The sequence below is a fragment of the Triticum dicoccoides genome, chromosome 4B, assembly GCF_002162155.2.
Source record: "Triticum dicoccoides isolate Atlit2015 ecotype Zavitan chromosome 4B, WEW_v2.0, whole genome shotgun sequence".
In the NCBI taxonomy this organism is placed as follows: domain Eukaryota; kingdom Viridiplantae; phylum Streptophyta; class Magnoliopsida; order Poales; family Poaceae; genus Triticum; species Triticum dicoccoides.
The window spans coordinates 437186013-437211149 of NC_041387.1; positions in this window are offsets into that span (position 1 = coordinate 437186013).

Genomic DNA, 25137 nt, shown 5'->3' on the forward strand with positions numbered 1-25137 from the left:
TAATCTTTCGAAAGCCGTGCCTGCGGTTATAGGTAGATGGGAATTTGTTAATGTCCGGTTGTAGATAACTTGACACCATATCCGAATTAAAACGCATCAACCGCGTGTGTAGCCGTGATGGTCTCTTTTCGGCGGAGTCTGGGAAGTGAACACGGTTTCTGGGTTATGTTTGACGTAAGTAGGAGTTCAGGATCACTTCTTGATCATTGCTAGCTTCAGGACCGTTCCTTTGCTTCTCTTCTCGCTCTTATTTGCGTATGTTAGCCACCATACTTGCTTAGTCGCTGCTGCAGCCTCACCACTTTACCCCCCTTCCTTTCCCTTTAAGCTTTGCTAGTCTTGATACCCATGGTAATGGGATTGCTGAGTCCTCGTGGCTCACAGATTACTACAACAACAGTTGCAGGTATAGGTTATGCGATGATCATGACGCAAGAGCGATGCTTGCATGCATTGAGTTCTTCTTCTGCTTCTTCTTTGATCAGGGGATAGGTTCCAGGTCGGCAGCTTGGGTCTAGCAGGGTGGATGTCGTTTGAGTTTCTGTTTGTGTTTCATCCATAGTCGGATGTTGATCTTATGTATGATGATGTTGTATTCATGTGGCATTGTATGCCTTATGTATGTATCCCCATATATTATGTAATGTTGATGTAATGATATCCACCTTGCAAAAGCGTTTCAATATGCGGGTCTATCCTTGGTGGGACCTTTGAGTTCCTTTTGGATAGGGTCGCATATTGGGCGTGACAAGAGAGCAGTAGTACCACAGGGCCTTGCGGTAGTACTACTCAAGGGTGTGGTAGTACCGCAGGGTACAACGGTAGTACCGCTCCTGGTGAGCGGTAGTACCGCTAGCTCCGGCCCTGACCCTGGCGCATGCGGAAGTACGTGCGGAAGTAATTTTTTACTTCCACCCCCACGTGGTAGTACCGCTCCTTGCCGGTGGAGGTACCGTGCCAGATTTTCACACAATCCTAAACTCTATGGAAGTAGCCACGGACGTAATTTATTTAGTATGTGCCTTTCCAGCCCAGTTGAGCCTTGCCTCGCAGTAGTACCGCAAGGGCGCACGGTAGTATTGCTCCGGCGGTTCTACCTCTTGTTGCTATACGCAACAGGGCCTCGTCTAGTCACTGCCGCGCGAGCGGTAGTACCGCAACGTCAAGCGGTAGTACCGCAACCCCTTGCAGTAGTACCGCGTGTCGCGGGCTGAGTGGGTGGGTAACGGTTGGATCTTTTCCCCCACTATATAAAGGGGGTCTTGTTCCCCAAGAAGACCACCTCTTCCCTCCCTAAGCTCAATTGTTGCTCAAAGCTCCATTTTCGCCCGATCTCTCTCCCTAGCCAATCAAACTTTTTGATTTTCTAGGGATTGGTTGAGAAGGCCCCGATCTACACTTCCACCAAGAGAAATTTGATTCCCCCCACTAATCCCTTGTGGATCTTGTTACTCTTGGGTGTTTGAGCACCCTAGATGGTTGAGGTCACCGCGGAGCCATATTCCATTGTGGTGAAGCTTTGTGGTGTCATTGGGAGCCTCCGATTAAGTTGTGGAGATTGCCCCAACCTTGTTTGTAAAGGTTCGGTTGCCGCTGTCGGATGTTGGGTTCTGGCAGACCCTTAAGGTTCCAACTCTAGGGTGTGCGCGAAGATCTTCCCCTACCAATCCACGGCCGATCACCTCACGAGAATCTAAGCTAAAACGATGAACAACATGAGGGACACAAGATTTATACTGGTTCGTGCCACTGTTGTGGTGTAATACCCGACTCCAGTGTGTGGTGTGGTGGATTGCCTCACGGGTGATGATGAACAGTACAAAGGATGAATAGCCTCACGAGAAGTGTTCTTGAGCTGGTGCGATGAACTACTTGGATGAGCTCGATCGCCTATGGATCTGATGAGGACTCGATGCCCTTTCTGTGGTGGCTAGCCCTATTTATAGAGGCCCTGGTCCTCTTCCAAAATATTGAGCGGGAAGGGTGCCAACAACGGTCATTTTGAAGGGGAACATCTAGTAAAAGTTATCCTAACTAAAGTTGGTCTTCGGCTGCTAAAGACACTCACAATGACGCTGTCTTGGGCTCCACGGTGACCTTCATTCTGCCGCTCTGCTGGTCTTGGTCTCGTTGCACTGAAATGGCAACCTTTTCCTGATGCCTCGGTACTCCACGCCTGTGCTTACCCCCTTTGCACCAAAGAGGAAACAAGGACAGTCCGCGGGTCGGCGCCTGCCTGGCGCCCGCCTGGTCTCGATCGTCATGGCTTGCGTCACGAGGACCTCGTGAGGTACCCTTGCCTTGATCTCTCCGCCTCCTCGCGAGCCTACCTGGCGAGGCTGCTCCTGAGGAAGCCTTGTGTCGTCCGCCCCATGAGGCTTGGCCCGTCGCAAGGGTCTTGAGTCTTGCGTTGATGAGGATAGGTCATACTGGGCCACCACTCGAGCCACGCCGCAGGCCACAGGCAGGCAAGTCTGGGGACCCCCGTTCCCAGAACGCCGACAGTGGCCCACGGGCCCAAGGCGCGCTCGGACTTGGCTTAGCGAAGAAGCGAAGGGGCAAGTGCGGAGCACTGCGGGCTCCATCAGCCTGCGGCCTTGGGCGCCGCGTGGCGGTTGATTGGGCGTGGGCGCCTCTGCTTTCCCATGCTGCCTCGGCAACTGCTCGACTTGACAAGTCCCTGCATGCACAAATGAGTCATGATTACCTGTGATCGTGGAGGCCGACGGTTGGCTTCCTCCGGACTATAAGTACGGACGGGCGAGAGCCCCCACAGTCCATCCCTTCCTGCTTCACTCTTTCTTCCTTGCCCTTGCTCCACTTTACGCCAATGGCCGATCCACCGGTTTTCAGCGGAAGAGAAGGGGAAGGCCCCCCGAGAGGGTCCCGACCCGCTTTCGCCGAAGAAGCGGCCAGTCCCTGGCTGTCGCGATGTGGTTGCATGGCAGGAGACGTCGAGGCCCTGGTATGAGCAGCCGCTGCCTGGGTTTCTACTGCCCTTGCACTCCCGGGCCGATGGCCCTGGAGAAGAAGACGCCGAGCGGCACCGCCGGCGCCGCCGGCGACGCCGACGAGTCACGGCGGTGCGCGTCATCGCCCCTGGGGTCCATGCCGAGGGCTCTTCTCGCGAGCTTGTGCTTCACGCCGCTATGCCTCCACGCTCTTGGATTCGCCTTCCTCCCTCCTTCGCCTTCGAGATGCCGCCGAGGGGGCCTCTGGAGCTCTGGATGCAGCATGCTGACTGCCGCACCCTCGCGACCGGAGCGGAGGTTGAGGTTGTCGCTCCGGGCAAGGCCTACATGACCCGGGGCTGGGGCGATATCGCCCGGGTCTGCTAGACAGGGGGTGCCCTCATAATTCATCTTGAATACAATGGTGCCTCCTTGATGTTCTTCAAGGTCTTCGACATGGAAGGACGCCAACTGTAGTGCTGCCCCAAGGAAGGCGGCCGGGGCATCAAAGTGGCGAGGGCCAGGCCTGCCAACCACTTCCCAGCAGCTCCTCTGGTAGTAGCGGAGAAGCCGGAGGGTCCAGCGACTCTCCCGAGCTTCACGTGACTCCGAAGACGAGCGACGACAGCTACGAGCCCCCAAGCTCGCGTTGCGCTCGGAGTGGGGCAGCTGCATCGGGCCGCCGACGCTGCTGATCTGGATGAGGTTGGCGCCGGCGCTTGACGGCCCACTGTTGATGATGGCGTCTCCTATGGAGGCACGCGTAGTTAGCGTTCCTTAGGATTGGCACATTTTGTTTCCTGCAAGGAATCGAAGAAACACCCCGCGGGGGTATGTAAGGCGTCTGCCATGTCTTTTGTGAATATTATCCTTATTATGGAGTGATGCGAGATGCTTGTCTTGTCTCGGCTCGGCTCCCCCTTTCTATCCTCACGAGGGCTTTGTGCTCTACGCTGACAGGTCTCGGTCCCCAGGCAGGCTTCAGCCGTCGCTGGTATGCCAGGTCGTGATGCCGTGGTCAAGGTCAGGAGGTGATGCGGCCCAAGGTCCAGTAAGAGCCCCAAGGCACGATGCTCAGGAAGTCCCCTTTAGCGCTCAAGCATCCTTCGTTGGGCAAGAAAGGAAGGTAACATCGCCGTGACAGAGCCGCACTAGGCGAGGGTTTAACGTCGCGTTAATTTAGCTTTTTCAGGGGCATGACTTCTCTCATGAGCTTGGAGTTGTTCTTTGGCGAGGCGTCGGGCCTGCGCGCCGGCAGCGGGGGTGTCGCTGGGCCAGGTCCTTGTGAGCCTCTCCTCTCTTCCCCGCACTTTCCTTCATGCTCTACGTCCTCAGGTCCCGGCCCTCGAGCGAGCTCAGCCGCCGCTGGTATGACAGGTCGCGATGCCGTGGGTCAAGGCCAGGGGGTGAGGGCTGGAGAGCCAGTAAGAGCCCCTGAGTCATGATGCTCAGGCGCCCCCCTTTTAACGCGTGAGCGGATCGTACGGGAGAGAGAGAGAGAGGGAGCTCACGACGCCCCCACGCTATTCCTTAGGCGGATCCTGTACACCAGCACGAGGAAAACAAGGACTGCCATTATGGTTGCCAGCCAGCCATTGGTTGCTCCGAGGGAGTGATTGAGGCATTGAGGGCCTGGTGAGGTAGCGCTTTGCGGGGCTACTGCAGCTAGAGCTCGACCACTCAGATTTGTCGATGTTGCAGGGACAGACCCATGCGCAAGCGTCGTGCCAGAGTGAGCGGCTCCAAAGGTAGGTGTCAATCGAGCAGGCGATTATCTCAAGCAGGTTAAGCATGAATAAGCAAATCAACTTAGACAGATGCAGAGAAAGGCACACGCCACTGGGCCAGGCCCAAGCGGCTTGGGGATGATGCAGCCCGAGGGGCGCCCCCAACAAGGTAAGCTGAAGACATAAGCAAAACAGATACATGCCGCGGGGACAGACCCACGCGACCTGGGAATGATGCAGCCCTGAGGGTGCTCCCAGCTGAAATGAAACTTGAGAGAAGTCACCTGATACCATTGCAGAGCGAGTGTCGGAGTAGCTGACGGTGCGTGGTGAAGAAGCCAATCCTCACGAGCCCTCGGGGCTCCAAGCCTTGGGAGGATCAGGAGGTCCGAGCGGCTCGGCGAGGTCCACCTCCATTTCCTCCAGGAGCGCGCGGTGCTTGGCTACCTGAGCTTCCAGAATGCTTCTCATTATGCGCTGGTGGGCAGCAGCCGTGCTTGGCAGGCCGGAAGGGCATGCGAACGTAGCTGTGCGGCGGACCCTCGCAATGCCCCACGCGCGAAGGCCAGAAGCACTCCTGAGACGTGACTCGATTGAGCCCTGGGTAGTCGATGCAGACGTGCAGCCCGCCATCCTCACCTGGATGGGGAGCTACGCTGGGCAAACGGCGGTTGCGGCGCATGACTCTCGATTCCTGCAACTCCTGAGCAACCTTGGTGATGAACTCCTGAGGGCTGGGCCCTCCTTGCCTTATGCCTTCCTGAGGGAAACGTGCCGCGAAGCACGCCTCCAAGTGGTGCCCGAGCGCCTCCCTCGTGATCTTGGCAAAGTCAGTGGCTCCCCAGGAGAGAGCCCCCGAGCCTTGCCCGAGGAGGGCACCGGGCGCACCTCCCTATGCGATGGAGGGTGGCGCCCCTTGGATGGGCGCAGATCCTAATGTGGCACCTACCTCCTGAGGCCTTGAGCTAGGTGATGTCTTCTTCTTCTTGGGGGTTGCTTCAGGAAGGTTTCCACTCTTGCTGTCTGGGTCCTCGATTGACGCGGCTTGGAAGGCGCGCTCGAAAGAGCACACCGCATCCTTCTCTTCATAGGGGACCGTGATGACTCTGTCACTTCCTGGCATCTTGAGGACGTTGTAGCCACGGTGAGTCACTGCCATAAACTTGGCCAGGGCGGGATACCCAAGGATGGCATTGTATGGCAGGCGAATGTGGGTGACGTCGAAGTCGATGAGCTCGGTACGGTAGTTCTTGTGCTGCCCAAAGGTGACAGGGAGGCGGACCTGCCCTATCGGGACAGTGGAACCATCAGTGACTCCTAAGAAAGGCTTGGTTGGTTGAAGCTGATCGTATGGCACTTGGAGGTTGTTGAACGTCTCGACGGACAGGCCGTTGAGCCCTGCTCCGCCATTGATGAGGGTCCTGGTAACTTGCACATTGTTGATGACTGGTGAACAGAGCATCAGGAGGACACCGGCTGTTGCCGCGCACTTGAGCTGATCCGCTGAGCTGAACGCGATGGTGCACGCAGACCACCTGAGGGGGCGCGTGGCCTCAAGCTTGGGGAGGACTGCATTCACCTCGTGAGCAAACTGCTTGAAGATGCGCTGAGAGGCTGGGGCCTGGGCACCGCCCAAAATGCACGCAATTGCACGCGGCTCCTGGAAGCCCCCAGCCCCCTCGTCTTGATGATGGTCGTCATTCCTTATTGGCGGTGGTGCCAGAGGAGGAAATCCTATGTTGCCTTGTGGGCGATCCTCACGGGGCTGATCCCTCCAAGCCCCCTCGCGAGGCTGATCCTGTCAGCGGTCCTCGCGAGGCCGGTCATGCCACCCTTGGCGAGGACCACGGTCATCCCATCGTCCTCCACCTCTTCCTCCGCCTCGGCCATAGCCCAGATCATTGCGCTCGGGGCGTCGACCGACACGGCCTTCTCGCACGGCCCTAAGCTCTTGGCATTCGTTGGTGTTGTGGGTATGGAGATCGTGGTACACACAGTACCAGCTGCCCTTAGACGACTCCGGCTGGTCCCTGCCGCGCTTCATGTCTGGCTCTGCTGCGAGCACAGCTGCTCCCTTGCGCTTCACATCCTTGGCCTTGGCCTTCTTCTCTTCTGGATCTGTAGCCGGGAGCTCGAGAAGGGAGAGGCGTCCCTCCTCATCCCTTGCGCACTTGGTAGTCAGGTTGAACAACTCCAGAGACGTACACAGATCTTCGTGGATCGCTAGCTCCTCCTTCATCTTGACGTCGCGGACGCCATCAGAGAACGCCGAGATGATGGCCTCCTCGGTCACCTTGGGAATCTTGAGGCGAGCGATGTTGAAGCACTGGATGTACTTCTGCAAGGTCTCTCCGGGTTGCTGCTTGATGCGGCGCAGGTCACCCACGGCCGGCAGACGGTCGTGAGTGCCCTGAAAGTTGGCGATGAAGCGAGTGCGCATCTCGTCCCAGGAGGAGATCGTGCCAGGGGGCAGGTTCAGGAGCTAGGTGCGGGCACCGTCCTTGAATGCCATGGGAAACCAGTTTGCCATAACCTTTTCGTCCCCGTTGGAGGCTTTGATGCCCAGCTAGTAGAGCTATAGGAACTCTGCGGGGTCGGCAGTGTCGTTGTAGCGAGGGGGCAGGTCAGGTTTGAACTTGCCCGGCCAGGCGACACTGCGTAGCTCGGTGGTGAAAGCGCGGCAGCCTGCGGTGGCCACCGGAGCTCTCTGCTGATGCGGGGCTTGCTCCTAGGGATTCCCGCGCGCTGCTGCCTGGAGCAGCGCGGGGTCTTGACGTGCTGGCGCAGGGATGCGGTCATGGCGCACCGGTGCCGGGAGCACGCGAGCACCTTCTTGGGGATGAGGGATTTCTTGGTAGCTCATTTCTTGTCGTGCGGGCGCCGGACGCGGTGGATCTCGTCCTGGGGCCGCGCGCCTTGGAGTCAGGGCGCCTTCTTGGGGAGGAGGTGGCGGAGCCACCTCCTGGGCTGCACCACCCGCGCAGGACGAAGGGTGAGGCAGCGAGAGGGACGGCGCAGGGGAGACCCCTGCGGCGCTGACGAGCTCGGTGATGCAAGCGAGCCACTCCTCGTAGAGGTCATCGACGGGACGATAGTGGAGGAGCTCACGCGCCGGGAGCAACGCGGTGTGCGCGTCCGTGGGGGCGCGACGGGCGTGGGACAACGAACCAGCTGGAGTCAGCGACGGGGTGGCGGTGCGGCCTTCCCGCTACACCGAAGGATGCAGCGACGAGGCCTGCTGCTCGTTCCCCGCTGGCCCGGTAGTGGCGTTGGCGGCAGGCAACGGGGAATGACGGGACACCCACCGACGGGATCCGTCTGGGCGACGCGGGCGGCAAGAGCAGCCCGACGCTCGGCACGAGCCCAGCGAGCGTCAGCCATGGACACGACGGGTGATCAAACGCGGAACAGCGGAAGAAAGATTTCGGCGCACCCCTACCTGGTGCGCCAAATGTTGGATGTTGGGTTCCGGCAGACCCTTAAGGTTTGAACTCTGGGGTGCGCACGAAGATCTTCCCCCTACCAATCCATGTCCGATCGCCTCGCGAGAATCTAAGCTAAAACGATAAACAACACGAGAGACACAAGATTTATACTGGTTTGGGCCACCGTTGTGGTGTAATACCCCACTCCAGTATGTGGTGTGGTGGATTGCCTCAGGGGCTGATGATGAACAGTACAAAGGATGAACAGCCTCACGAGAGGTGTTCTTGAGCTAGTGTGATGAACTACTTGGATGAGTTCAATCGCCTATGGATCTGATGAGGACTCGATGCCCTCTTCTGTGGTGGCTAGCCCTATTTATACAGGCCCTGTTCCTCTTCCAAAATATTGAGTGGGAAGGGCGCCAACAGCGGCCATTTTGAAGAGGAACATCTAGTACAAGTTATCCTGACTAAAGTTGGTCTTCGGCTGCTAAAGGCACTGGCGATGACGCCGTCTTGGGATCCATGGTGCCCTCCATCCTGCCGTTCTACTGGTCTTGGTCTTGTTGCACTGAAATGAAAACCTTTGCCTGATGCCTCGGTACTCCACGCCTGTGCTTGCCCCCTTTGCACCAAAGAGGAAACAAGGACACTGCGCGGGCCAGCGCCCGCCTGGCGCCCGCCTGGTCTCGATCGTCACGGCTTGCGTCACGAGCACCTCGCGAGGTACCCCTGCCTTGATCTCTCCGCCTCCTCGCGAGCCTGCCTGGCGAGGCTGCTCCTGAGGAAGCCTTGTGTCGTCCGCCCCGCGAGGCTTGGCCCCTCGCGAGGGTCTTGAGTCTTGCGTTGATGAGAATCGGCCGTACTGGGCCACCACTCGAGCCACGCCACAGGCCGCAAGCAGGCAAGTCTGGGGACCCCCGTTCCCAGAACGCCGACAGCCGCCTCCAAGGGCACCAATAGTGGAATCATGGAATCTCGCATTGTGTGAGGGCGTGAGGAGTATATGGTGGCCCTAGTGGCTTCTTGGGGAGCATTGTTCCTCCACACCGCTCCAACGGAGACGTACTTCCTCTCAAAGGGAAGGACTTCGGTAACACATCCTTGTCTTCACTGGCTCTACTCTTGGTTATCTCTTACCTTTACTTGTGCAAGCTTATATTGTGTTGTATCCATTGCTTGCTTGTGTGCTTGTTGTTGTTGCATCATATAGGTTGCTCACCTAGTTGCATATCTAGACAACCTACTTTGAGGCAAAGTTTAATTTGGTACAGAAAAGTTAAAAACTGTTATTTGCCTATTCACCCCCCCCCCTCTAGTTAACTATATCGATCCTTTCATCGGGTGTGATAGGCTCTACGTTCACATACACCGGGTGCAAGACAGTTTTGCCCATGCAGAATACTCAGGTTGAACTTGACGAGCCTAGCATGTACATGCATGGCCTCGGAACACTAGAGACCGGAAGGTCGAACGTGAATCATATAGTAGATATGATCAACATAGAGATGTTCACCATTGAAGACTACTCCGTCTCACATGATGATCGGACATGGTTTAGTTGATTTGGATCACGTATCATTTAGATGACTTGAGGGATGTCAATCTAAGTGGGAGTTCTTAAGTAATTTGATTAATTGAACTTTAATTTATCATGAACTTAGTCCTGATATTATTTGCAAATTATGTTGTAGATCAATAGCTCGCTTATAGCTCCCTATGTTTTTTGATATGTTCCTAGAGAAAAATAAGATGAAAGATGATAGTAGCAATGATGCGGACTGGGTCCGTGATCTGAGGATTATCCTCATTGCTGCACAGAAGAATTATGTCCTTGATGCACCCCTAGGTGACTGATACGTCTCCAATATATCTATAATTTATGAAGTATTCATGCTATTATTTTATCATTCTTGAACATTTTACAATCATTTTATAGCAACTTTATATCATTTTTTGGGACTAACCTATTGACCCAGTGCCCAGTGCCAGTTGTTGTTTTTTGCTTGTTTTTTACATTGCAGGAAATCAATATCAAACGGGGTCCAAACACAACGAAACTCCACGGAGATTTTTTATGGACCAGAAGGAACCCAATGGGCCAGTGCTGCACCTGGGGGGTGCACTGAGGGGGGCACAACCCACCAGGGCGCACTAGGCCCCCCTGGCGTGCCTAGGTGGGTTGTGCCCACCTCGATGGCCTCCCGCACCCCCTCTTTGCACTATAAATTCCCAAATATTCCGAAACCCTTCGGGGTAGCCCTAAATTAGAAGTTCCGCCACTGCAAGGCCTCTATATCCATGAGATCCAATCTAGACGCTGTTCCGGCACCCTGCCGGAGGGGGAGATCATCACCGGTGGCCATCTTCATCATCCCAGCGGCCACCACGGTGAGGAGGGAGTAGTCCACCCCCGGGGAAGAGGGTTTGTACCAGTACCTATGTGTTTGATCTCTCTCTCTCTCATGATCTATATCATGGGCTTTTTTAATATAGTCGGATCATATGACATTTCTCCCCTCTATACTCTTGTTATGATGAATTGAATCTTTACCCTTCAAAGTTTTGTCTTGTCGGATTGAATATTCAGAGATGAGAACACATGATATATGTCTTGCAATATGAATACTTGAGGTGACAATGAGGTATCTTATTGATTCAGTTGATAAGTCTTATGGCATTCAACTTGCGGATTCCCGCGGTGATATTGGGGTAATCTATACATAGGGGTTGATGCACATTTTTCTCTGATGGAAACTTTGGGGTCTCTTTATAGTTCTTTGTGTGGATTGAGTATTATGAATATGAATTTGCTTTGGTGTTATTCTAGTACAAACTCTAGGATAGATCGAACGGAAAAAATAGCTTTGTGTTATTTTAGTATGAACTCTTGAATAGATCGAACGGAAAGAATAACTTTGAGATGGTTTCGTGACCTACAAACAATTCCTATATTTTGTTCTCTGCTAATAGGAACTCGGGAGTGATTCTTTATTGCACTTTGAGTGATAATCATATGATCCAACTATGTTAGCATTGTTGAGAGGTTGCAGTAGCGAAAGTACGGACCCTAGGCCTCATTTTTAAGCATTGCAACACCGTTTTTGTGCCCGTTTACTATTTGCTACCTTGCTGTTTTTACTTATTCAGATTATAAAAAATATATTTCTACCATCCATATTACACTTTTATCACCATCTCTTCGCCGAACTAGTGCACCTATACAATTTGCCATTGTATTGGGTGTGTTGGGTACACAAAAGATTTCTTGTATTTGGTTGCAAGGTCGTTTGACCATCTTCATCCTACACCTATCACGGATTGATAAACCTTAGGTCATCCACTTGAGGGAAAATTGCTACTGTCCTACAAAACTCTGCGCTTGGAGGCCCAACACGTGTCTACAAGAATAAAGTTGCGTAGTAGACATCAGTGACAGACCTATTGCAGGAGCAGATGCAGACTTATGAATGTTTGGCAAGCTCGATATGATGACTACTTGATAGTTTAGTGTGCCATGCTTTACGTCTTAGAGCCGGGACTTCAAAAACGTTTTGAACACCACGGAGCATATGATATGTTCCAAGAGTTGAAATTGGTATTTCAGACTCATGCCCATGTCGAGAGGTATGAGACCTCTGACAAGTACTTTGCCTACAAGATGGAGGAGAATAGCTCAACCAGTGAGCATGTATTCAGAATGTCTGAGTACTACAATTGCTTGAATCAAGTGGAAATTAATCTTCGAGATAAGATAGTGATTGACAAAGTTCTCTAGTCACTATCACCATGCTACTAGAACTTCGTGATGAACTATAATATGCAAGGGATGATGAAAATGATTCCCGAGCTCTTCACAATGCTGAAACCGGCAAAGGTAGAAATCAAGAAAGAGCATCAAGTGTTGATGGTTAGCAAGAACACTAGTTTCAAGTAAAAGGGCAAGGGAAAGAAAGGGAACTTCAAGAAGAATGGCAAGTAGGTTGCCACTCCCATGAAGAAGCCCAAAGCTAGACCCAAGCTTGAAACTGAGTGCTTCTACTGCAAAGGGAATGGTCACTGGAAGCAGAACTACCCCAAATACTTGGCGGATAAGAAGGATGGCAAAGTGAACAAAGGTATATTTGATATACAGATTATTGATGTGTACCTTACTAGTGTTCGTAGTAGCCCCTGGGTATTTGATACCGGTTCAGTTGCTAAGATTAGTAACTCGAAACAGGAGTTGCGGAATGAACAAAGACTAGTTAAGGGTGAGGTGATGATGTGTGTTGGAAGTGATTCCAAGGTAGATACGATCACCATCGCACACTTCCTCTACCTTCGGGATTAGTGTTGAACCTAAAATAAATGTTATTTGGTGTTTGCGTTAAGCATGAATATGATTAGATCATGTTTATTGCAATACGGTTATTCATTTAAGTCAGAGAATAATTGTTGTTCTGTTTACATGAATAAAACCTTCTGTGGTCATACACCCAAGGTGAATGGTTTATTGAATCTGGATCGTAGTGATACACATATTCATAATATTGATGCCAAAAGATGCAAAGTTAGTAATGATAGTACAACATACTTGTGGCACTGTGATGACCCACAAGTATAGGGGATCTATCGTAGTCCTTTTGATAAGTAAGAGTGTCAAACCCAACGAGGAGCAGAAGGAAATGGCAAGCGGTTTTCATTAAGGTATTCTCTACAAGCACTGAAATTGTAGGTAACAGATAGTTTTGTGATAAGATAATTTGTAACGGGTAACAAGCAATGAAAGTAAATAAGGTGCAGCAAGGTGGACCAGTCCTTTTTGTAGCAAAGGATAAGCCTGGACAAGTTCTTATAATGAGAAAAGCGCTCCCAAGGACACATGGGAATTATTGTCAAGCTAGTTTTCATCACGCTCATACTATTCGCGTTCGTTACTTTGATAATTTGATATGTGGGTGGACCGGTGCTTGGGTACTGCCCTTTCTTGGACAAGCATCCCACTTATAATTAACCCCTATTGCAAGCATCCGCAACTACAAAAGAAGTATTAAGGTAAACCTAACCATAGCATGAAACTAGTGGATCCAAATCAGCCCCTTACGAAGCAACACATAAACTAGGGTTTAAGCTTCTGTCACTCTAACAACCCATCATCTACTTATTACTTCCCAATGCCTTCCTCTAGGCCCAAATAATGGTGAAGTGTCATGTAGTCGACGTTCACATAACACCACTAGAGGAGAGACAACATGCATCTCATCAAAATATCGAACGAATACCAAATTCACATGACTACCAATAGCAAGACTTCACCCATGTCCTCAGGAACAAACGTAACTACTCACAAAGCATATTCATGTTCATGATCAGAGAAGTATTAATATGCATTAAGGATCTGAACAAATAATCCTCCACCGGATAAACCAACTAGCATCAACTACAAGGAGTAATCAACACTACTAGCAACCCACAGGTACCAATCTGACGTTTGGGTACAAAGATTGGATACAAGAGATGAACTAGGGTTTGAGAGGAGATGGTGCTGGTGAAGATGTTGATGGAGATTGACCCCCCCATGAGAGGATCGTTGGTGATGATGATGGTGATGATTTCCCCCTCCCGGAGGGAAGTTTCCCTGACAGAACAGCTCTGTCGGAGCCCTAGATTGTTTCCGCCAAGGTTCTGCCTCGTGGCGGCAGAGTTTTGTCCCGTAAGCTTGCTTAGGATTTTTTCCCAGGGTAAAAGACTTCATATAGCAGAAGAGGGGCACCGGAGGGCCACCAGGGGGCCCACGAGGCAGGGGGCGCGCCCAGTAGGGGTGGGCGCGCCCCCCACCCTTGTGGCCATGGTGTGGGCCCCCTCTGGCACTTCTTTCGCTCAATAATTCTTATTAATTCCAAAAATGACTTTCGTGGAGTTTCAGGACTTTTGGAGCTGTGTAGAATAGGTTTCCAACATTTGCTTCTTTTCTAGCCCAGAATCCCAGCTGCCGGCATTCTCCCTCTTCATGATAAACCTTGTAAAATAAGAGAGAATAGCCATAAGTATTGTGACATGACGTGTAATAACAGCCCATAATGCAATAAATATCAATATAAAAGCATGATGCAAAATGGACGTATCAACTTCCCCAAGCTTAGACCTCGCTTGTCCTTAAGCGGAAGCCGATATTGAAAAATATGTCCACATGTTTAGAGATAGAGGTGTCGATAAAAATAAAATACGGACATGAGGGCATCATGATCATTCTTATAACAACAACATATATAGATTTTGTCATATGATTCCTTATGCTCAAGTAACAATCTATTCACAATGTCAAGTATGGTTCAGAAACTTCATTGAGAACTAAAAAACTATAATCTCAGTCATTGAAGCAATTGCAATTTATCATAACATCGGAAAGAGTCAAGAATAGAGCTTTTCAGCAAGTCCACATACTCAACTATCATATAGTCTTCTGCAATTGCTAACACTCACGCAGTACTTATGGTTCTGGAGTTTTAATCGGACCCAGAGTAAGATAGGGGCTTATAGTGTTGCCTCCCAATGTCTTACCTCAAGGGTAATGTCAACAACTGCAGTTCATGCTAACTTACATCCAATTGGATATATATATATATATATATATATATATATATATATATATATATATATATATATATATATATATATATATATATATATATACAGACGGTCTATTCTGCTAATATTAGCAGAATAACTATTCTGCACACCACTTCGGCACTGCACGCTCATCAGAAGCGCACTGCATCATTTTGACGACGAGCACTGCAATGGAGACTAGTGAACTTCGTGCCGAAAAAAACTGCATGCGGTGTTTTTTTGGTACTGTTTTCGCTCTAATTTTTTAACCGTTTAATGGAATCAGGCGTGTAATATATCATTGAAAAGCTATAGATTAGGCGCAACTTTGACGTGTTGAACACTTTTCGAGATTCCACACGGTTTAAGAGCAGTTTTGAAAATAATGCGGCGGATGACGAGTGGCAGCGAGCGTTTTTTCACGTTTTTTTTCTAAACCGCTTGTCGGAATAAAGAAAATGATACGCCGTTGGATAGATATCGTCGAGGCGCATCTTTTTCATATAGAAATCTTTCTCTAATTCATTACGGTTTAAGAGCAGTTTCAAATTTACTAAATCGCGGAACTCTGTTTTTCAAATTTTTTGAATTTTTCGGTACTGTTTTTGCTCCAGTTTTCTAACCGTTTGTCGAAACGAGACATATGATACGCCGTTGGAAAGCTACAGACAAGGCGCAACTTTCATATGTTGACATGGTTTTGAGATTCCTTGCGGTTTTTAGTTAATTTTAAAAATCGTGCGGCGGACGACGAGTGGCAGCGGCCGTTTTTGGCAAAAATTTTGCAAACCGCTAGTCGGAATGATTCAAACGATACGCTGTTGGAAAAATATTGACGAGGCACTACTTTTTCATATAGAACACTCTCTCTAATTCTTTACGATTTAAGAGGAATTTCAAATTTGCCGAAATGCGGGCACTCTGTTTTTCGCGACACCCAAATCGACGTGCGTACTTCATCCGACTAAATACCGCACTGCATCGGATGAAAAACTGCACTGTATCAGACGGGTAAACGAACTGCATCATTTCTATTCGAACCAAAATTTGCTATGACAAGGAGGTGAAGTGCACTTCACAATCGAGTGTAAGTGAACCACATCAAGCGAAAAATGAACCGAGACACAAGTCTAAGTGTACCGTATGATTTTTCTTTGTCTTTTTCTAATTTGTTTCATAGGGTTAAGTGGACCATATTTGTCAATGTTAGTGTGCTGCATTAGACGGAAAAGCGCACTGCAATGTCATCATAGAGGATCTTTTTGTTATTGTTTAAAACAAAAGGAAATGCATAGTACAGTGGAGCGAACCTCTAAAATAACAGAAAAATTGCATAGTATTGTCGAGCAAACCTCTCCACACAATAAAACTGAACCTCGTTGTCGACAAAAGTGAACCTCTTGACAGAGTTTTTTTGCATGTCCAGTGTATATTGAGGGGGAACAGAAACTTGGATACAACGAAAGTGCACTTTATTTTCATGCTATTTTTACACTGTACAGGAACATAGGCCCCCGGCTGGCTACCACGCAAAACACACACATACACACAAAACCATCATGAGGCACACTATACTATAGTGGGGATGGCATCGACAGCAACCAAAACGAACTGAAGGCCGGCGCCGGTGAACTGTATGTTGGGGAAGGAGAGAGCTGCGAGGGGGGTGCTCCGGTGAACCGCCGGTGATGTGTGCAAGCAGCAGCGAAAACACTAGTGAATTGGGTACTGCACCAATGGTACAACCGACCTGCAATGAAGAGGAAGCTTCACTGCTCGCTGCATGGTCCAGCTGGAGAACCTCATGTCCACACCAAGTAAACTGCAGCAACAATCCAACTGGAGAACCTCCTGCCGCGCGCATCCATACAACAGCTTCGGACGGCCGAAACTGAAGTGTGTGCCAATCATCCTCGAGTGCTTGCGCACTGCACGGACGCCCCAACTGACCTGCAACAATAGCAAGCTGCACTGCTCGCCGTCAGTAGATAACAACAATGAAAAATTGGATCTGGGCATGGCTTTTTGTATGCGACGGTAAGAGGACCACCGGAGTCCAGTGGTGGCCACCTCGCCGGCGGACCGCACTGCACTGAATGGCTGGACGCGCGCGTCAGAGCTGCACGTCCATGGTTGTCGAGCTGCACGTCCACGCCCCAGACTGAACACTGGCAGCCGAGCTGCATTGGGACAGCAACTGAGCTGCACTCGGGCGATGGCCGAGCACTCAAGTGAGGTAGATGAGCTGCTGTGCGTGGCGGCTAGGGGAGATCGACGCCCATGCGCTCGCGAGTCCCACCTCCACTGCCTTATCGAGTAGAAGCAGACTGAAAGCCCTCCCTTGGGTGCAATTAGAGTTGAATAAAGTCCTTGCATTAGCCGGAGTCGATGTGGACTGGATCCACTGCCGGTGGTGGCCAGATCTCGTACCTCGGGTGGCCTCCTTGGTCTACAGCGATGGGGAGGAAGAGTCGGGGGGCATTGCTGGGAGGCACTGCGGCAGTTGGAGGAGCTCCGGCAGCAGAGATCCAGGGGTCACATCGGTCGATGGAGGATCATGCAGAGAGGGGAGGGAAGGGCGAGGAGCTGGTCGCCCGAATCCCCTGTTGACATGGTAGTCGAAGGTGGAGGCGGTGGGGCTGCGCCATGGGCTCCTTGGATCCGATGGTGGGGATCCGCCTACCCGTGCGTGGTGATAGAGCTCGTCGGATCCGCCGCGGGGGAGATGACGATGTTGGTTAGCTCGTCGGATCTGCCGCGGGGGACACAAGGAGGAGGGCTGCCTCATCGAGTTCGCCGCGGGCAGAAGGAGCGGTGGCCGCTAGTGCATGCCTCCTGAACGGCCTCCTTGCCGGAGAGGGAGGGCACAACCCGGGCGCCGGCGACGCTGAAGGCGGCAGGGCGGCGGCAGTTCGGGGTAGCGCGTCGGAGGTATGTGGTGGGCCGGCTCGGGCTGACGATCCCCTGCTGCCCCGGCGGCGGCAGTGCGGCGGCATCGGCGGTGGTAGGTGGGGGGGATCGGGAGATTCCTGCAGGGGCATACAGAAGAAGGTGGGGGTGGCGTGGTGGTTTTTTTCAGGGCTATGTGCGGTTTGCTTCGGGCAATGCAGCAGTAAGTTGGTGTTAGCAGAATAAGCTTTTGGTGTGCATAATAAGACTCTTAAGGGTGTTATCATAATAGACCCACCCTATATATATATATATATATATATATATATATATATATATCAGGATCTTTCCAACACGAGGTGCTTGCCAAAGGATAAAATGAAAAAGGGAAAGGTGAGGATCACCTTGACTCTTGCATAATGTAAAAGACATAAAGTAAAAGATAGGCCCTTCACAGAGGGAGGCAGAGGTTGTCATGTGCTTTTAGGGTTGGATGCACAAAATCTTAATGCAAAAGAACGTCACTTTATATTGCCACTTGTGATATGAACCTTTATTATGTAGCCCGTCGCTTTTTTACTTTCATATCACACGATCGTATAAAGCTTATTTTCTCTGCACTAATAAGTAATACATATTTAGAGAGCAATTTTTATTGCTTGCAACATGACAACATACTTGAAGGATCTTACTCAATCCATAGGTAGGTATGGTGGACTCTCATGGCAAAAACTGGGTTTAAGGATATTTGGAAGCACAAGTAGTATCTCTAGTTGGTGCAAGGAATTTGGCTAGCATGAGGGGGAAAGACAATCTCAACATGTTGGACGATCCATGACAATATACTTTAATTGAGATGCGAGAAAACATAACCCATTACGTTGTCTTCCTTGTCCAACATCAACTCTTTAACATGTCATACTTTAATGAGTGCTCACAATCATAAAAGATGTCCAAGATAGTATATTTATATGTGAGAACCTCTCTTTCTTTATTACTTCCTATTAATTGCAATGATGACCAAAACTATGTTTGCCAACTCCCAACAACTTTTAAGCCTCATACTCTTAATGTGTGAAGTCATTACTATCCATAAAATCAATATTGTCGGCGTTCTGGGAACGGGGGTCCCCAGACTTGCCTGCTTGCGGCCTGCGGTGTGGCTCAAAGGGGGCCCAGCATAGCCCATATTCATCAACACAAGCTCAAGACCCTTGCGAGGGGCCAAGCCTCGCGGGGCGGACGACAAGGAGCTTCCTCAGGCACGGCCTCATCAGGCTAGCTCGTGAGGAGGCGGAGAGTTCAAGGCGGGGTACGTCGCGAGGTGCCCATGATGCAAGCCATGACGACCAAGGGCGCCAGTCGGGCGGCAGCCCGCGCAGTGTTCTCCTTTCCTCTTTGGTGCAAAGGGAGCAAGCGCAGGCGAGAGCATCAAGCAAAGGCATCCATTTCGGTGCAACAAGACCAAGACCAGTCCAACGGCAGGATGGAGGTCACCGTGGAGCCCAAGCCGGCGTCACCACCAGAGCCTTTGACAGGCGAGGACCAACTTTAGTCAGGATAAGTGTACCCATTGTTCCCCTTCAAAATGGCCAATTGTTGGCGCCCTTCCCGCTCAATATTTGGGAAGAGGCCTAGGGCCTTTGCCTATAAATAGGACTAGCCACCCCCAGGGTAGAGGCATCTGGTATCGGGTAGTTGGCATACATCTAGGATAGAAAGAGAGAGAAAGGGCGACTGAACTCCTCCTAGCAGTTCATCGCACCAGCCAAGAACAGACCCTCGCGAGGCTGTTCTTCCTTGTATTGTTCATCATCAGCCCAAGAGGCAATCCACCACACCACACACTGGAGTAGGGTATTACACCACAATGGTGGCCTGAACCAGTATAAACCCTGTGTCTCTTGTGTTGATCTTTTCGTAGTTTAGGTTCTAGAGATTCGGTAAGGAGCAGGTAGGTAGAGGGCGTAGTCTCCGCGCGCACCCAAGTGTTCGAACCTCAAGGGTCTGCCAGAACCCGAAATCCGACATTTGGCTCGCTAGGTAGGGGTGCGCCGGGATCCACCTTCTTCCACCTTGCGTCCCGTCGCATCGTCATCACCATGTCCGGCGACCAGGCAGGCAACCCTGATCCCTGGGCGGCTTGGCCCGCCCACGCAGAGCCGTTCGCCCCGGGCGACCCCATGCCCCAGGCAGCTCGCGGTCCACAGGGCGCTGCGGGCCGTGGGCGACGCGGACAGGCCCCGACAGCTCTCACACCGCGACAGACGCGGACGGCAGCAAGGGCCTCCAACCACGCCGCGGCCACGACGCCGTACACTCGGTGGGAGCAGGCGAACTCAAGGGCCGCGCTCACGGTGGCGCGAGAGCTACTGCAGTGCAGGCTGATGGAAGGCGGCCGCGACCTGCTGCTAGAGCGAGTGGCAGAGCTGCTGGGCTTCGCCGCCTCGGGGCTCACCCCTTCTGCACTCAGCTCCCGTCTCAGGCCCAGGGCGGCCCATGCGGGGGGCCCACGCGCACCCGCGGGCTCCAAGGCTACCCCAACACCAATGAAGCTGTCAGCACCGGGCCATCGGCATCACTGACTCCGCTCCCCGCCAGCGAAGAAGGAATCGTCGCGACCCATGGCCCCAGTGGGCCGCCGCCCCACCACCCCCAGGTTAGCACATCAAGCAGAGCTGCATGGCACGCGGAGCACTATGGCGTGGCCTTCGGGATGACGGCCCCAGAAGAGTACGTACCTCACATGATGGACCAAGGGCACACGCGCAAGGGCGAACAAGCTTGCTCCTCAGCCCAAGCTGGGGGGACGAGGCGCCAGAAGCTGAGCTCTTCCAGGAGTCCCGGGACGGCCCCACCGGCCACGCTGGAAGCGACGATTATCGGGTACCACTAATTCCTCAGGAGCAGGCATACGCTAATCATGGGTCGCAGGAGGTGCAGGTCGCCACAACGAGCAGCTGCCCCACTCCCGCAGTCTCCTACCCCTCAGGAGGAGGGCATCGGGGGCTGCAGGGGAGGGGCCAGGATCCGACATCACCACCACGGTGTTCGGAGCAAGGCGTTCCCAGGAGGTAGGCCCTCCGCTGGGGAGGTGCCTCAGGGCCTGCCCCTGGCGGAGGACCCGTGGTCGTCGGGGGAACCGCTGGCGACCGCTCTACCCCATCGGCGGCGTCCTGGTTTCCGGTCGTCGTTGATGGCACTAGAGTGTGGCGCAAGGTGGGTCCCTCGTCTAGCGATATGAAGCAAGGCCGGTACCTGTGAAGAAGGCCCAGTGCCTGTGAAGCTCGCCGCCCCATGACACTCTCACGTAATAATGAGTGGGGTTGTACACGCCCCGGAGTCTCGGGGGTGCCGGCCTCAGGCCCTGGGGCTCCCTCCCACGCCCAGTGGTAGCACTTAGCTCCGCGCTGGTGAGAAGACGTCCAAGACTAGACTAGGTGCCGGACGCGGCCTTTTTCTGCTTTCATTGCTTTTCCCTTGGTTGTTGCTTTCCCCCGCTAGATTTAAGTTGGATTCGAATTTGAGATTTGCGTGTGTTCGGGGAAGGGGTGCTTAGTCTCGTTCGAGCAAACTCTCGCGTTCCGGTTATGACCTCACCTCAGCTGCCTCCCCTCGTGAGCCCCTCACGAGCTGGGTCTGGCCTAGCTTGCGTGCAGCCCAGACTGCCGCCGTCATATCCTCTCAGGAGGTTTTTTCACTGCAGATCCTACGAATTCAATCAGGAGGCACTCGAGACACCACAGCCTCCAACAAATTATCTCAGGACCCGCACGGGACAAAGGTAAACTAGCCAACCAGCTCGTCATCTAGCCAACCACTTCGCGCGGGCATATGGGTGATGTAGCATCCACTAGTGCGCTGAACATAAGCTTTACATGAGGGGCACCCCCTCCCAAAATGCTCTTACAACCATCAGGTCGAAAGCCTGAGTTCTATTCATGCAGGGTAAGGAAACAGGAGCAATGCGCAGTCAGTCGAATAAATCCCCCAATGCATCCTCAGGAGCACCACCCGAACTGTCGCTGGCGTCGCTGGCCTCGCCATCGCCCTCTGCGTTGTCGTCAGCGGCATCAGGACCGTTCACCACGCCGCCCTTGTCGGCGGCCACGATCGCGTCATCGTCATGTGAAGCGAAGGCTCTGACAAGAGCATCCACATTGTCTTCCACCCAGTCCGCCAGGTCACCCCGGACGGCCTGGGGAACTGGGGCGATGGCGGCGTCGAAGTCCAAGTGAGGATCCATGTTTTGGAGATGGCTGAAGACACGAGAAAAGGCGCTCTCGAGCAGGGCGCGGCTCCTCTCCTCCACCAACCTGTTGGCCCTGACCGACTGCGCCTCCAGCTGCGTCACTATGTCGGTGAAGAACTAAAGGTTGCCGGCGTAGTTGATTGCGTGCGGCTCGCCAACGGCCGCCTCGCAGATGTTGCCCAAGGCCGTGTTGGCTCTCTCCCGAAGCGTGGTGAGCATGGGGGCATGCTCATGTTCCAGGAGCCGCCACTGACGTATCTCGTCCGCACTCTCGCGCGCAACAGCCTCAGCCTCGTCCACCCGTTGGCGAAGAAGAAGCACCTCGGCACGGGAAGTAGTCGACTCCCCCTGCGCCACCTCAAGTGCGGCCCGCAAAGCATCAGCCTGCTGCGTCGCTTCCTCCAGCTTGGCCCTCAGGATGGTGGTCCTACCTTCGGCTTCGATCCGGATCAACTCCAACCTCTCCTCGAACTTGCGCCCAAGGTTCAGGTGCGCCGTCGCCACCCGACGTCCGACCTCCTCTGTGACGCGGGCCTCCCGCACGGCAACATCATCCTCCGCCCGTGTCAACGAGCACTCCCTTGTCTCCAGGCGCTCGTACTCGCGTGCACGCTCGGCGGCTTCCAGCGTTAGCGCCTCCTCACGCTTCTGGAGCTCCGCAGGGTCACCGGAGACCACCTTCATCGACGCGAGGGCCGCCTCGTGCAGCTCCACCTGCTCCTACAGCGAGTGGCACCGGGCCAGGAGTTCCTGTGCCCGCTCCTTCGCGGCCTCTCGCCGCCGGTCAGCTTTCCAGGCTTCGTCGATGGCCCGGGAACGCACCTCCCAAGAGGCCACCAGCGACGCCTTGGCCTCCTCATCGTCTAGATCGCGCTGACGGCGCGCAAGGGCGACAGCCGCCTCCAGCTCGCGCCTCTCTGCAACCAGGCGCAGGCCCTCGGCCTCAAGGCACGCGTCTTCATCAGAAAGCTCTTCACTAAGCAGACTCACCGCGTTAGCCGCCCTCCGGAGGAACCCTTGGCGAAGAGCGCGACACTCCCGGGCACGCTCGAGTACGTCTTCCACGCCATCATCTGCCCCAGGCAAGCCGCGGGGGGCATGGATCAGCGCTCCCCCTCCGGGCAAGGGGCTGGGGGCTGGCACCCTTGAGGCGACCGGGCACGCCTCGCCAGAAGCCCTGCCTGGAGCCAGTCCATCCCCAAGTGAAGAACGCTGGGAGTACCCCAGCCAGCCACGGTCCACGACCAGACGAGAAGCCAATGGTAGGCTGGCTATGCCACGAGAAGGCTCGCGAAGGAAGGTCGCGAGGCGCGCGGGGCCGCGTTGCGCCTCGGGATGGTTCGTCTCTCCAACCGGCCTCACCACAAGGGCCCGGCTGCTTGGAACGATCGAAGACGGCGGAGAGGGCAGAGGCGAGAGGGATGGCTCCTCAGCCATCTCCGTGAGCTCGGAAGGAAGGGCCCTGCGGAGCAAGGATCGGGGAGGGCAACAGAAGAATCTGGAGCTGGGAAGGGAGAAGGCTTACTCATCGATGGCGAAGTACTTTCTGCGCTTCAGCAGGCGACAAGGGTAATCATCACCTAGGGTCTCCCTTTTCTTCCGGAGGGCCTCAAAGTCCACACGGAAGCGACCCAAGAGTTGGGCGCAGGGGTCAACTTGTGACGAGGAGGAAGCACCAAGGCGGCCCGCGTCAGGGGTGCCGGCCTGAGGCGCGCCGCCGGTCGCCTCACCAAGAAGAGCAGCTGGGGCCTCGGAGGCCTCAGCCACGGGCACAGCAGGTGGCTGCTCGCCGCCCTCAGCCCCAGCAGCACGGGCCTCAGGGGCTGCTCCATCATGAGCGCCGCCCGGTGCTGTCACCTCGGCGGGGGCACCCTCGGCCTCCGGAGGCTCATGCCTCCCTGCTCCGCCACCTGAGGAAGAGTCGCCTTGGCCGACTAAAAGAGCGGCCGCCACCACTGGATTCTCGCGAGGCCCTTGGAGGCCGGCGGGGCGCGGTCCCCATTCATCAAAGACGGTCATCTGATTCACGAAGTCTCTCCTGCTCGAACAGAGGTACAGCAAGGCTCCCCCTTGCTGGATGCTGCCGGGGTTGGGGTCCCCGGTCAAGACCAAGAGCACCTTCCTCAACACTTCAGGCGTCAGGTCCTCTTCCTGGAGCCTCATACGGTCCTCGCGCCCACTGAAGGCCCACATGCGGTGAGAGTGGCGCTGGAGAGGGGCAACACGGCGTAGCAGGAACTCCTTCACCACCTTGGGCGCCGTCACGCCGAGCGACCTCAAGAACTCGAAGCGACGCCAGACAAAGGCGAGCCGGGGGCTCACGAGCATCTCCTGGCCCCAACCTGGGTTGGGGACAGTAGGCGAGGGTGGCTCCGTCAGCAGGAGGCTGGGCACCCCTACATCCACATACAGCCACCGCTCGCAAAACCCAGGCGCGGGCGGAGGAAGATTGAAGTCAATTCCTGAAGCCGCCGTCGCAGGCACAGCGGCGAAGCTCACGCACCCCGAACATTGGGTGGGGTCGACAAGGCACAGAGAGAAGAAGTGGCACAGCAGGGCAACCGAAGGGAGGATGCCAACCATGGCCTCGCAAACGAAGGCGAAGACCGCAAGAAGAGTAATGGAGTCAGGACCCAGATGCATCATGTGGATCTGATAGTGGGACAGTACGGCGTTGAAGAAATCAGAAAAGGGGGGAACCAATCCCGCCCACAGGGCGTCGGCGAAGTATCGGACCTCAGTGGCAATCCTGTCAATGGAGAAGCGGGACACGGGCCAGGCCGTCGTCCTCCCGCATTCGTTGAAGATGGTGGCCAGGGCCGAGCTGACCTTGCCCATGCCCTCTTTGTTGATTATGATTGGCCGATCGACGACGGGGGCCGCCGCCGACGATGAGCGAGGCGGCGGCATGGGCTTCTTCCCTCTTCCCTTCCTCGGCGGAGCCATGACGACAGAGAAGGGGAGCGGGGAGGTTCGAGATTGGATTGGATGCGGAAGCTGGAGCTCGAGAGGAGAAAGAACAGAGAGCACTCAAGCAACGGAAAAGGGGAGCGGCTATGTGCGGCTACGGGTCCGCCTAGCATTGCATAAAATAAGGAAGCGTGGGGGAACGGTGCCGTCCACGTCCAATCAACCGCCACGCGGCGCCCAAGGCCACAGGCTGTTAGGGCCCACAACGCTTCGCACTTGCCCTTTTGCCTCTCTGCTCGGCCAAGTCCGGGCGTGCCGTGGGCCCGGGGGCTACTGTCGGTGTTCTGGGAACGGGGGTCCCCAGACTTGCCTGCCTGCGGCCTGCGGCGTGG